Genomic DNA, 14,399 nt, shown 5'->3' on the forward strand with positions numbered 1-14,399 from the left:
CCCCACCACAAAGAGGCACACAACACCATCACCCATACAACATTACACGCACAAAACACCACACACCACTACACATCAACACACACATCAACACTTACACCACCCCACACATCACCCACACCACCCCATGTCACGCCAAAGACATCCCCTGTTTTCCGAGGAGGAGCTCAGGGTCATGGTGGAGGAAATCCTACGGGTAGAGCCACAGCTATTTGGATCACAGGTGCAGCACACATCCATAGCCAGGAAGATGGAGCTATGGCAAAGAATCGTGGACAGGGTCAACGCTGTGGGACAGCATCCAAGAAATCGGGAGGACATCAGGAAGAGGTGGAACGACCGTCAGGGGAAGGTGAGTTCAGTGGTCTCCAGGCACAACATCATGGTACAGCGGACTGATGGCGGACCCCCACCTCCTCCCCCACAACTAACAACATGGGAGGAGCAAGTCTTGACCATCATGCATCCAGAGGGCCTCGGAGGAGTCGGTGGAGGAATGGACACTGGTAAGTCAAATCTCAACTATCATATCCCCCACCCTACCTGCATGCTATCACACACACCCAACCTCACCCCCTCCCCTAACACTCACACTCCTCACTAATGTCCTAATAACAAAATCCACTCATCCCAACACCAAGCCCTGCATGACACAACTAAGCATGCTCACCCCTCACCAAAGCATGCTCACTGCACATACCCAGAACAACCCCCTAACCATCATCACACAAACCCACACACAGGAATGCTTGCACTGGGGTACACAAACATCCACCCATTGCACACCATTACACACACACATGCAATAATCATGCTCTTATATCCCTGCAGGACCACTAAGGAACGTCACCACACCAGAGGGTCCAGACAACTCCACTCCACCCACAGAAGAGGCCCACAGTGACGACAGCAGCTCTGCCCTACTGGATCCTGATGACCAGCCCGGACCACCGTGGGCCTCGGGACAGTCGGTTCCCCTTGCACAGGCACAGCCCAACACTGACTTTCCACCCTCTGGTAACACCAGCACAGCACCCACCCAGCGGGCCCATACCTCCGTACCCAGGACACGTCAATCAGCCGTGTGTCCACCACTACAGGGAACCCAGGATAACCCACCACCCCAACAACAACAGGGAACTGGGGGCAGTGGCAGTGGGCACACGGTCCAGGGGACGGAGGCACAGGAACACAGGGGAACTGGGAGGGGTGCTGTGCGACAGGGGGCGGACAGGCCAAGGGAACCCACTCTCCACGAGGCCCTCTCCTCCATCATGGGAGCATACCACCACTCCCAGGAGACGATGGCGACGGTCCTGGACAAGTTTCAGGAGACCCAGCGCCTGCAGGAGGAGCAGTATTTGGGGTTCAGGGAGCAGCTCAGAACCATCAGCTCCGCCCTAGGCACCATCGTAGGGGTGCTGAAGGACATACAAAAGACCATGATGGACACCGTGGCACTCCAAGGGGCCCCTGACACTAGCCAGGACGATGAACTGCCCACCACCTCCGCCGCGCTAGTGGACAGGAGGCACCGCAACAGGACCACCACACCAGCACTCCACCCCCTGCAGATGGACAACCACCACGCAAGCAGTCCCTGAGATCCAGGAACAGGCCAGAGCAAGATGGCAAGACCCCCACCCGGAAATGAGACCACCCTGAATGTCCTCCCACTGTCCCACTGTCCCACTTTGTTACCCTGTCCATACTGACACTGCCCCAGCTCCACTTCCTATGCCCAGATGGGCAGTGCACCTGTGTGACTAATGGACTGGACTCTGCCATGGACATTCCTCCACCGTCCCCCATCACCATATTACTACCCCCCTCCATTTTTGGGCACTTAAATAAACACCCTTGAACCACAAAACAATCTGGAGTCAGTCTGTAATTTGGTAAATATGTATAATCAATGACAGTGTCAAAATGCGTTTCCAATTGTGAAGCCAACATACCTAGGTCACACATGACAAGTCATTGAAGGATGCAAGCAGATGACACACGTTGCTAACCACACCTGTGAAACCGTAATGGAAAGGTACAACTCAGTGACCAAATACTGCTATGAAATGACAGACAGGATAGAGGTAGAAGTGTGAAAGTCAATGTAATGGTAAAAAGAAAACTGTTCTCACCTGTATGTCACTGGAAATATTGCTGTATGACAGACTCCCTGTTGTCCATGTCTTCTTCATCAGCGTCCTCCTCATCACTGTCCACAGGCTCCACAGCTGCCACAACACCGTCATTTGGACCATCCTCCTGCAGAAAAGGCACCCGGCGTCGCAAAGCAAGATTGTGAAGCATCGAGCAGGCGATGATGATCTGGCACACCTTCTTCGGTGAGTAGAATAGGGAACCACCTGTCATATGGAGGCACCTGAACCTGGCCTTCAGGAGGCTGAAGGTGCATTCGATCACCCTCCTAGTCCGCCCATGGGCCTCATTGTAGAGTTCCTCTGCCCTGGTCCTGGGATTCCTCACTGGGGTCAATAGCCAGGACAGGTTGGGGTAACCAGAGTCCCCTAATAGCCACACACAGTGCCTCTGGAGTTGACCCATCATATAAGGGATGCTGCTATTCCGCAGGATGTAGGCGTCATGCACTGAGCCAGGGAACATAGCATTTACCTGCGAGATGTACTGGTCTGCCAAACAGACCATCTGGACATTCATGGAATGATAACTCTTCCTGTTCCTGTACCCCTGTTCACTCCTGTGGGGGGTGGGGAACCAAAGCTACATGGGTCCCATCAATAGCACCTATGATGTTGGGGATATGTCCAAGGGCATAGAAGTCACCTTTAACAGTAACCAAATCCTCCAACTGAGGGAAAACGATGTAGCTCCTTACATGTTTCAGCAGGGCAGACAACACTCTGGACAACACGTTGGAAAACATAGGCTGGGACATCCCTGATGCCATGGCCACTGTTGTCTGAAAAGACTCACTTGCAAGGAAATGGAGCACCTTTACGTCAGGGGGGATTCCTGTGGGATGGCGGATTGGTGACATCAGGTCTGGCTCCAACTGGGTACATAGTTCCTGGATAGTGGCACGGTCAAACCTGTAGGTGATGATCAAATGTCGCTCCTCCATTGTCAACAGGTCCACCAGCGGACGGTACACCAGAGGATTCAGCCATCTTCTCAAATGTCCCAGCTGACGGTGCCTAGGAAGGACAACAGCGACCACAGACTCAACAAAATCCCAGGTATGTACCCACAGATACACAGAACACGACACCAAAGACAAAAATCTTCCTGTATGTGTGTCGAGTGTAGGCCTAGGTATGGGTGACGCAGTAGTAAATGAAGCCATGTGGGCCCCTGAAATGGCGGCTGCCTGACCTCTAAACTGGGACAATGGGGTGTGAGGTAACTGCGCTGGCGTTGTACACCGTCGCGGTAGGTGGTCGTAGACTGCGGCGCAATGCTGGATTGGTTAACATTGGACCCTACGGGTCCCAGGAGCCAATGATGACTTGCGCCGGCGGTGATGATATGCACTGCCGCGGACGTCACCGCCGCGGACGTGACCGCCATTTTCTATCTGTTCAATCACTCGATACCTGATCTTCGACAGGAGAGGACCTACGCTGCAAGTGCTGCTGTGACCTCGGTCTGGAAGAGACAATGGCTGCTGCATCTGGGGAAAGGGTCCCTGCCTTCACTGCTCAGGAGTCGGAGAAGCTAGTAGACGGGGTCCTCCCCCAGGACACGCTACTCTACGGTCCTCCAGACCAACAGGTAAGTACACAGGGAGCACGTTGTATGGGCTATGCCTGTGTGGAGAGGGCTGGTTGTAAGAGGGAAGGGGGCAGAGTTCAGGGAACATGAATGAGTGTGAATGCATGTGCCACATGGCAAGGGCAGGGATGTGGGCCACTCACTTCGACGGTGCAGTTGGTAATGACTTCTCTTCTTCCCCTGTGCATGTCATGTAGGTCAGCGCCCACCAAAAGAAGGACATTTGGCGTGCCATCGCCAAGGACATACGGACCCTGGGGGTCCACCAGAGACGGGCACCCTCTGCCGTAAAAGATGGGAGGACATTCGCCGCTGGAGCAAGAAGACGGCGGAGGCTCAGCTGGGGATGGCCTCCCAACGTGGGAGGGGTGCCCGTCGCCCCACGACCCCCCTGATGTTCCGGATCCTGGCGGTGGCCTACCCGGAGTTGGATGGGCGCTTGAGGGCATCACAGCAGACACAAGGGGGTGAGTACACCCTCATTCTGGGGACTTTGCGCGCAGTTGTGGGAGGAGGGCTGTGGGTTTCCCTAGGCCTTGCGACTTCCGTAGGCTAGGCCCCTCCGGTAATGCATGCCATGTGCCACTCCACCCCACCTCAGTAGAGTGCCAAGTACAGGTATACATGCCCCTGTGGCATCCATGTGTGCAGATGTCCACCATAGCGATGTAGGCCAGATCCCATGAATTGCATATGCAGAGGCCTAGAGCGCGGCGTAGTGCAGGGGGCTGCTGTGTCTGTATTGTCCACCAACGGTAGCGTTAATCCATGCACTCAACCTCTTTTTCTTCTGTCGTTCCCCCCCTTTTTGTGCTCTCCCTGTTCTTTTGTGCATCAGCATCATCAGGCGGAGGTACAGTGGCACCAGAGCACGAGGGAGCTGCATCTCACATGGCCATGGAGGGCCACACCACGGACTCAGAATGCACCAGCGGGACGGAGGGCGAGGGGAGCTTCACGTCGGTCACCGGATCACCAAACAGCGACACGGACTCGTCCGCCGATGGGAGCTCCCTTGTGGTGGCGGCACCATCTGTGCCCACCACTTCTACAGGTACAGCCACCACCTCCCCTACCAGCACCGCCCTCCCAGCAGCCCCTCAGCGTTCGCCCGTGCCCGCTCACCCAGGAGGGTGGGCATCACCTTCGCCCCAGGCACCTCAGCCCCTGCCCCTGTCACCCCTGCTGCCCTCAGTGAGGAGGCCATTGACCTCCTCAGGTCACTCACTGTTGGGCAGTCTACCATTGTGAATGCCATCCAGGGTATAGAAAGGGAGTTGCAACATGGTAATGCATTCCTGGAGGGCATTCATTCTGGTCAGGCTGCCCTTCATCAAACGCTGCAATCTCTGGCCTCAGCACTGCTGGCAGCCATTGTCCCTGTGTCTAGCCTCCCCCCTCCAACTTCCTCCACCCAGACCCAATCCCCTGTACCCCAGCCTATCCCAAGAACACCATCAGACAAGCATGCATACACCTCAACACACAAAAGTAGCTCAGGCAAACATAGGCACCACACATCCCACAGGCACTCACACAAGTATCACACACATACAGAAACAGCAGAAATGTCTTGATTGATTGATTGATTGATTGAACATCCATCCACCTCACAACAGCCTCTAGTACCTGCACCTGCACCCAAATCACCTAAAGTGACACCTCCTACAACTACCTCCTCTCCTCCACTCCCAGACCCCCTCCAGCTACCCATCCCAGTGTTCGTCAGAAACTCTCCCTCAGCAACATTGACCTCTTTGCCCCCACCCTCACCCCTCCCATTCATAAGTCACGTAGTAGCACCTCAGCCAAAAAGACTCCAGTACCAGTGGTGCGTGTTCAAGGTGTGTGGAGTGCACCGGCCACCAGGGCAGGCAGTGTGACACAGAGCCAAAGCACTGCCTGTCCACCCCCTGAAAGCATCTCAAGTTGGAAAGTGGCCGACGGGACAGGGTTAAGACTCCTGGTGGAAAGACTGCTCACAAGGGTCCCAGGGGGATTGCAGAGTCAGCTGTGACTCCTCCAAAGGTGGTGAAGTGCCAGAAGAAGTCTGCGCAGTCTGGTAAGAGCAGCACGACGGAGAAGGGTGCCATCCTTCCCGGCGGCCGGGACGCCACCGCCAGCACCGTCGTCACTGGTCAGGACATCACCGCCGGAGTCATTGCCCAGCAGGGCAGGAGTATCGTCACAGGTCAGGAGACCACCGCCGAAGTCATTGCCCAGGAGGGCAGGAGTATTGTCACTGGTCAGGAGACAACCGCCGGAGTCAGTGCCCAGGAGGACAGAAGTATCGTCATTGGTCAGGAGACAACCGCCGGAGTCAGTGCCCAGGAGGGCCCCGGCTGCCACAGCCCCGCTGGGCAATGAGGGACCGTCATGCCACACACCAATGCACAGGTCAGAGACCGCCATGGCAAAGCAACGCTGAACAAGGAACTTTCCGCCATGGTGAAGACCGCTGAACATGGCAAAGCACCGCTGAACAGGGCAGAGAACCGCTGAACAGGTCAGAGACCACCATGGCAAAGCACCGCTGAACAAGGAACTCACCGCCATGGTGAAGACCGCTGAACAGGGCAGAGCACCGCTGAAGATTGAAAACACCGCCACATCAATCATCGTTATCCCATGTACAGCTGGGACAGTGACGGAACAGGAAGCGTCACGGGGAGCCTGATGCAGTGTGGGCACCATTCCCCCTCCAGAACCAGTGGAGACATGCATCCACTACCTCTGTCCTGCACAGGATGAAGCACTCTGGGCACCAGTCCCTCTCCAGAACCAGTGGAGACTGTTATCCACTTGAGAGACTGTGGCTTTGCACTCCCCAGGATGGAACAGTGGGCAACCCACCCACTGTAGATACTTGAGAGACTGTGGCTTTGCAATCCCCATGATGGAACAGTGGGCAACCCACCCACTGTAGAGACTTGAGAGACTGTGGCTTTGCACTCCCCAGGATGGAACAGTGGGCAACCCACCCACTGTAGAGATTTGAGAGACTGTGGCTTTGCACTCCCCAGGATGGAACAGTGGGCAACCCACCCACTGTAGAGACTTGAGAGACTGTGGCTTTGCACTCCCCAGGATGGAACAGTGGGCAAGACACCCACTTTAGAGACTTGAGAGACTTTGGCTTTGCACTCTCCAGTATGGAACAGTGGGCAAGCCACCGACTGTAGAGACTTGGGAGACTGGGGCTTTGCACTCCTCAAGAGGGAACAGTGGGCATGGAGCCCCGTCGTGGATCTGGCGTGGTGCTGTTATCCGGCTGAGATGCCCCCCCTTCCCTTCCCCCTGAGGTGCCTGTTGTATTTCTATCTGATGCCCCAGCAATGTTCTCTCCGTTTGTGGACAGGTATCGTGTGTGGGCCTCGCCCATGCATTTTTGGCCCAGTGGTGCACGGACATTGATATGTGCATACCTGCACTACTTCTCGTAATGTATATCAGCTGGAATGTGTATATATATCTGTATATATTTGGTAACTGTATTTTGATACATTACAATTTTTGAACTGATTTCCTTTGGTCTTTGCATTCTTCCGGGGGGGGTTATGGGTTCTTCCTGTGATTTTGGAAATGCATTGGTGTGTGTGTTGTAATGTGCGAGGGTGAGGGTGGGGGTGGTGGTGTTGCGTGTGTGTCCCCCTGACTTTTGCATCCCCCTCCCCTATGTCGTAGGTGCAGTACTCACCGTTGTCTTCGGCGCCATCATTGCTGGTGTTCGTAAATGAGCAGGAAGACAAGGGCAGGTAGGATTTGTAATTCCGGCTCCATGGTGTCCTCCTTCCTCGTGGGATGTGTAGAAGGTGAGCGTTTTCCCATTGCCAAAGCTATTTCCGCCGTGTTTTTATCCACGGTGAATCCGCCTCGGAAAAGGTGGCGGATTGGCGGGTTGTGATATTGTGGGTGGTAAATTGTCTCCCGTCTGTCTGTTGGTGGTGACCGCCGCGCTGCTTGTCTGTACCGCCGTGGCGGTCGGAGTGTTAAAGTGGCTTTCTATGTTGGCGGTTTCCGCCATGGTCATGATTCCCTTTTTTGTCCGCCGGCCTGTTTGCGGTATTACCGCACCTTTAACACCGTCCGCCAGGGTTGTAATGACCCCCTATATGTTTTGTAGAAAGCCATACTTTATCACCTGGTTGATACTGCGGTCCCTCACAATGTTTCTTGCCATACTGCTTTTTGTATTTTTGTTTGGCCTTTTCTAAATGCTGTTGAATCAATTCTGGGTTTGAGGAAGATGTCGAATGGTTTCTGACACAGCTGGTGTAAGAGAACTTTCTTGAGGGATTGTGATGGGCAAAGTGTCAGGATGATAGCCAAACAAGCCAAAAAAGGGTGTAACGCCAGTAGAAGTGTGGAATGAGTTACGGTAGGCTAACTCTGCTAACCAGACCATTGATGTCCAAGAATGAAGTGCCTTTTCTGCGTATGCACGCAGGTATTGCTTCAAAGTCTGATTTAGTCTCTCCGTTTGGCCATCTGTTTGAGGATGATGGCTAGTAGGTAGTGTGGATGTCACTTGAAGTGTTTTGCACCATGCCTTCCAGAAATTGGAGGCAAATTGTGACCCTCGATCGGAGAGGATCATTTTTGGCAGTCCATGATAACGAACCACTCTATTCAGTAAGATAGTTGCCAGTTCACTGGAGGTGGGCAATTTCTTACACGCAATGAAATGTCCATATTTTGTGAGACTATCTTCTACCACCAAGATTACTGAATGTTGTTGAACCACTGGTAGACCTGTAATAAAGTCTAAAGAAATGTACTCCCAAGGACGACTCGGAGTTGGGAGTGGATGCAACAACCTTTTCGTTTTTTAATGACTTGTTTCAATACGATCACAGACTTCGCAGTTGTTCACCATTGCTTTTACATCTTTTGTCAGGGTAGGCCACCAAAAATAGCGTTGGATTAATTCAAGAGTTTTAGGAACACCTGGATGACCTGCCGTAGGTATAACATGCAACCAATGAAATACTATCTTGCAAAGTTTGGTAGTGGGCACGAACAAACGAGCATCATGAAATGGTAATCCTTGCTTGATTGACCTTTTGGGATCTGCTTGGGCCCATGTCTGCCATTTCTCAACAGTGAAAGAATTGTGGATGTCTTCAAAGAAATCTTCAGTTTTTATGATACATAGGACTTTGTCTGGAGCAATGATAGCTCTGAAGGTTTTAACTGCAGGCAACGTGGTAGACTATTGGCGGGACAAGGCGTCAGCTTTGCAATTGTATTTACCAGGTCAGAAAGTTACCACAAAATCAAATTCGGCAAAAAACAGCATCCAGCATAATTGCCGAGGAGTTAAAAGTCTGGTGGAACTCATGAACTGGAGATTGCGATGATCAGTATATTCTGTGACAGTGTACTTGGCACCCAACAAATGATGTCTCCATTCTTTAAAGGCGTCAGGAATTGCCAGAAGTTCTTTTTCAGCAATGACATAGTTCTGTTCAGCTTCGTTCAACTTCCAAGACATGTAAGCTACAGGATGAAGTTGACCAGTGTCTTTGTTTTGTTGTGACAAGACTGCACCTATTGCCACATCTGAAGCATCAGCTTCCACTATGAAGGGACGGTCCGCATCAGGATGAGTCAAGACTGGGCCAGTGGAGAAAGCTTCCTTCAAAGTTGAAAAGGCTTGGTCAGCTTCTGGGGACCATACAAATTTTTCTTTATTTCTTAATAGCTTAGTGATTGGAGCCACTGTCTGGGAGAAATGATTTATGAACCTCTGGTAATAATTTGCAAACCCCAGGAAACATTGTACATCACGAACAGTCTTTGGGGTGGGCCAATCAGATACAGCCTTTACTTTCTTTTCTGCCATCACCATACATTGAGGGGTAAGGATAACCCCCAAAAACTCAACTGTGGTAACATGAAACTCACACTTGGTTAGTTTGCAATATAAATGGTGCTTTCAAAGGGCTGCAAGAATTTTCATTTTCATTGTCTGAGTATATCAAAATGTCATTGATGTAGACTATGGCAAATATGTCGAGGTACTCTCTAAGAACATCATTCAAGAAACATTTAAATGCCACTGGAGCATTACACAGGCCAAAAGGCATGACTGTGTATTCAAAGAGGCCATATCTTGTCTTGAACGCTGTTTTCCATTTGTCGCCCTCTCTCATTCTAATCAAATGATAAGCACCTTGAAGATAAAGCTTTGTGTAGATTTTTGCTTTCTTTACTTGTTCCAGCAAGACCGGAATTAGGGGCAAAGGATATTTATTCTTGATGGTGACTTTGTTCAATCCTCTATAGTCGATACAAGTTTGAAGTTCTCCATTAGCCTTCGGAACAAAAAACAGAGGAGAAGCTGCAGGAGACTTAGAAGGGCGAATGAAACCATTCTCCAAGAATTGATCTAGATACTTTAGTAAATGTTGATTTTAATGTTCCGACAGGGCGTATACATAACTGTTGGGGAGTATCGCACCTGGAACTAGATCGATTTGACAGTCATAAGATCTATGAGGAGGCAAGTTTTCTGCTTCTTTCTCATCGAATACATCTTCATAGGATGAATACTGCTTGGGCAATTTAACTTCTTTCTCCGCAGCAGTGGCTATGTAAGAGTTGCAAACTTTTGGTACTTGAGACTTTTGGAGGCATTGTTCTTTACATAGCTTTGATGAGAACACAACCTTTTGTTCTGCCCAATGAATCTCAGGATTGTGATGAGTTAACCAGGGTAAGGCAAGGATAATTCCATACTGGGGTGCATGGATCACGTCAAGGATGAGTTTCTCTTTATGTTTCTTTCTTTGGTTCTTATCCTCACAGATCACGGACAAGGGAACAGATTGAAGAGTTACCGGACCTCCGGTCAAGATTTTTCCATCTACTGCCTGGATGATTTCTGGGGTCTTTTTTTCAATACAGGGGATCCCCCATGCACGAACCAATTGGGTGTTAACAAAGTTCCCGATAGCCCCAGAGTCTACTAGGGCCTTCTTGAAATAAGTCTTTTTCTTTACTTGAACTTTTATGCCCAGCTTGAGATGTCTGGATTGTGAAGGGTCCACGGTGACACCCAAGAGCAACCCTTCTTTACATCTTGTGTGTTTTAGTTTTCCGACTCAACTTGTGCATTGGCTGCCACTTTCTGAACAGGACCTCATTTGCTCTTTGGTTTGATGGGACATTCTTTGGCAAAATGACCCTTGCACCCACAATAAAGACATTGCCCATTCTTTCTACGTAGGTCCTTTTCGTCTTTGGTCAATGGTCTCCTGATTGTTCCAATTTCCATAGGTTCCTGCGTCCTATCTTTCTGAGTTCTTGAGTCTCTATTATCGTGAACACGCCAGGAATATTTTTCAGTCTTTTTGCGTGTTTCCCTCCGTTCTGTTAAACAATGATCCATTCTTAAAACAAGGTTTATCAGGTCTTGACAGTCTGCAGGCTGCGGGTCTATTTGAGCTATAATATCTTTTAGCTCCTCTTTGAGTCCCTTGTAGAACAAGGCCGCTTGCTTTTTTTCAGGCCAGGATGTCTTGGCTACCAGCTGGTTAACATTGGCTAAATATGATACTAAATCTTGATTGCCTTGCAGTAAGTCGAATAATTCACGATCTGCTGACAATGTTACAGTTCTACAATCAAATACTCGCTCAAACTCACGAACAAAGTTTCTCCAGTTGTAAAGCAGGGGACTGTCTTTACACACAAGAGGTATAGCCCATGTAGCTGCATCTCCAGTCAGATATGATAACAAGAAAGCTACTTTGCAATGGGCATCAGGGAAAGTATGTGGTCGGCAGTTGAAATGTAATTCCACTTGAACCAGGAAAGATTGCTCTTTCAAAGGATCGCCTGAGAAACGCTCTGGAGGAGCTAAAGGAATGGCCGAAGGAACATTGAGGGAAATGTTTGTGGGATTACCTCCAGAGGTCTGAGAGGAAGGACTTGGCCAAGACACACCTGTAGAATGTTGTACCTTCTTCTCTACCTTACCCTGTAACTGACTCACTCTCTCAGCTAGACTAGCTGCTAAATCTTTTGATGACACCACTTCTGCCTGGAGCTGCGTGATAGCCTTGACTAGCTCGTCCAGAGTGGCCATGCTGAGAACATACACAAACCAGGAGTATTATTAATTTGTGGGCTCACTATTCTGTCAGAGTCACCAGATCCTCGGGGTCTGTGCACGTTCCCAACACGTCCACCACAAGACAGCTCCAATACTCTGATTAGAATGTCACAGAGTCTAAGAGAGTCCAAGTGGGGAAAAGGGGATTAGGTAGGGAACAGCTGGGAAGGAGACCTGTAGGAAGCAAAAAGGTTAGAACACACAATATCGAGATTAGATCATACTAATCATTACTAGGCTATGACTCTAAGCATTGGCATACTGGAAACATGGATAACTTAAGCATGAACTTAAATAACAAGGCCTCAAAAATGTTTGACTACCTGTGAGGGAATCAAGAAAGATTAATACAACCTTCTAATGAACCACTCAATGAAAAGTTCCACATGAATTAGAAGCATCAGAATTTTCTAGAATTATGCTTTCAAATTTAAGCATAGACCTTGGCGTGAGGATAAGGAAATAATCTGAATGATTTCTATAACACCAATGAATTGTACTTGAAAGACTTGTTATGCACATACAATATAACTTCTAGAATTTTATAACACTTTATTTTCCTTAAAATGCAGGAAAATGAATTGCGCACATTACAGATTTCCACAAAGGTAAGTAACTGCCATGAAATGATTGTGCACAAGGAGTAACAGGAATTAGACATGAGAAATGAATCTTGCGTCTTGCCGATTCAAAGACCACCATATAAATGCCATGAAGTGTTAGCATTCAATGAGCTTCGTGATTTTAACACAAGAAATGAATAGCGCGTTCTGCTGATTCGAATGTCACCACGGAAATGCCATGAAATGGTAAAAACAATGAATATCATGAATTAAACACAAGAAATGAATTGCACGTCTTGCCGATTTGAAGGCCACCATGTGAATGCCAAGAAATGGTAGCGCACACCGAATATCACGAACTAAGCACAAGAAATGAATTGCGCGTCTTGCCGATTCGAAGACCACCACGGAAATGCCATGAAATGGTAACACACACTGAATATCATGAACTAAGCACAAGAAATGAATCGTGCGTCTTGCCGATTCCAAGGCCACCATGTAAATGACACAAAATGGTAGCGCACACTGAATATCATGAACTAAGCAGAAGAAATGAATTACGTGTCTTGCCGATTCAAGGGCACCATGTGAATGCCAAAATTTTTTAGGGCACACTGAATATCATGAATTTTGTCAAATAAATCAATTGCACGTCTTGCAGATTCGAAGGCCACCATGTGAATGCCAAGAAATGGTAGCGTAAAAGGAATAACATGAATTAAGCATGAGAAATGAATTGCACGTCTTGCTGATTCGAATGCTACCTTTTAAATGCCATAAAATGGTAGCGCACAATGAATATCAAGATTTGTACTCGAGAAAAGAATAGTGCATCTTGGCGATTCGAATGCCAGCATGTAAAATACCATTCAACATCAAGCGCACATTCACACGCACAAGAGTAAAATAGTTTTATCATGCTAATTAGGCCCAAGAACTCGAAATCCTTCGAGAATAGAATCGGGGGCCCAGCCCGACCTCCGTCTTACCGCCCTGATCAAGAATCACCGAGCAAAGTGAAAGGGCGAGGCCTGGAAGATCACAGTAGGCCTCCGGAACAGGAGCTCAGGAAGTTGCTGCTGCTCTGCACCGGGACCTCTGAATAGTGAGCATGTGGAGCTGGGCTGGCTCACTTATATAGAGTCTTGGCCCAGCCCACTAATCACACCCATGCATGCTGCAGGGAAAGCTTCTAGAAGGCCCATGAAAGGGACCACACCCTGACACACTCTGAAAGCCTGCAGCAGTATATTGCAAATGAACAGTATTTATATGTATTTGAACATAAGTCTTCAGGATTAAACTCTGCAATGCAAAAGGTAAAACAACAGCATATCAGAACAGTGCATGAATTACGTTATCTTGAGAGTGCTGGGTTTTTGCATTCTAATCGCCCATAGAGCGCACTCTGCTCTGATGTTGACAGTATGGCCAGAATGGTGATACAAAATCCTGCTTAATGGTAAGCTGGATATTGTATTACTATTTTAGAAATGCTACTTTTAGAAAGTGAGTATTTCTCTACACTCAAATCCGTCTGTGCCTTCCAATCCACATTTGGCTAGGTTTAGTTGACAGCTCCCCTGTGCATTCACTCAGACAACCCCAAACACAGGATGCTCAGTCACACTTGCAAACATCTGCATATTGAATGGGTCTTCCTGGGATGGTAGGGTGGGGGGCCTGACACTTACATGTCAAAGGACAGTAGCCTGCCCTCACACAAAGGACTGCCACATTCCTTACTGGGACCCTGGCAGACAGGATGGAACTGAAAGGGGACCTTGTGCACTTCTAAGCCACTCTTTGAAGTCTCCCCCACTTCAAAGGCACATTCAGGTATTGTAGGTGATGTGCTTGTCAACCAAGAGCCAGTGCAGGTCTATTAGGTGAACTGAGATGTGGCTTTGGTGGGGGATGTCTAGGATGAGACTGGCTGCTGTGTTCCGAATTCTCTGTAGTCT

The sequence above is a fragment of the Pleurodeles waltl genome, chromosome 3_1 (assembly GCF_031143425.1).
Source record: "Pleurodeles waltl isolate 20211129_DDA chromosome 3_1, aPleWal1.hap1.20221129, whole genome shotgun sequence".
Lineage (NCBI taxonomy): Eukaryota > Metazoa > Chordata > Amphibia > Caudata > Salamandridae > Pleurodeles > Pleurodeles waltl.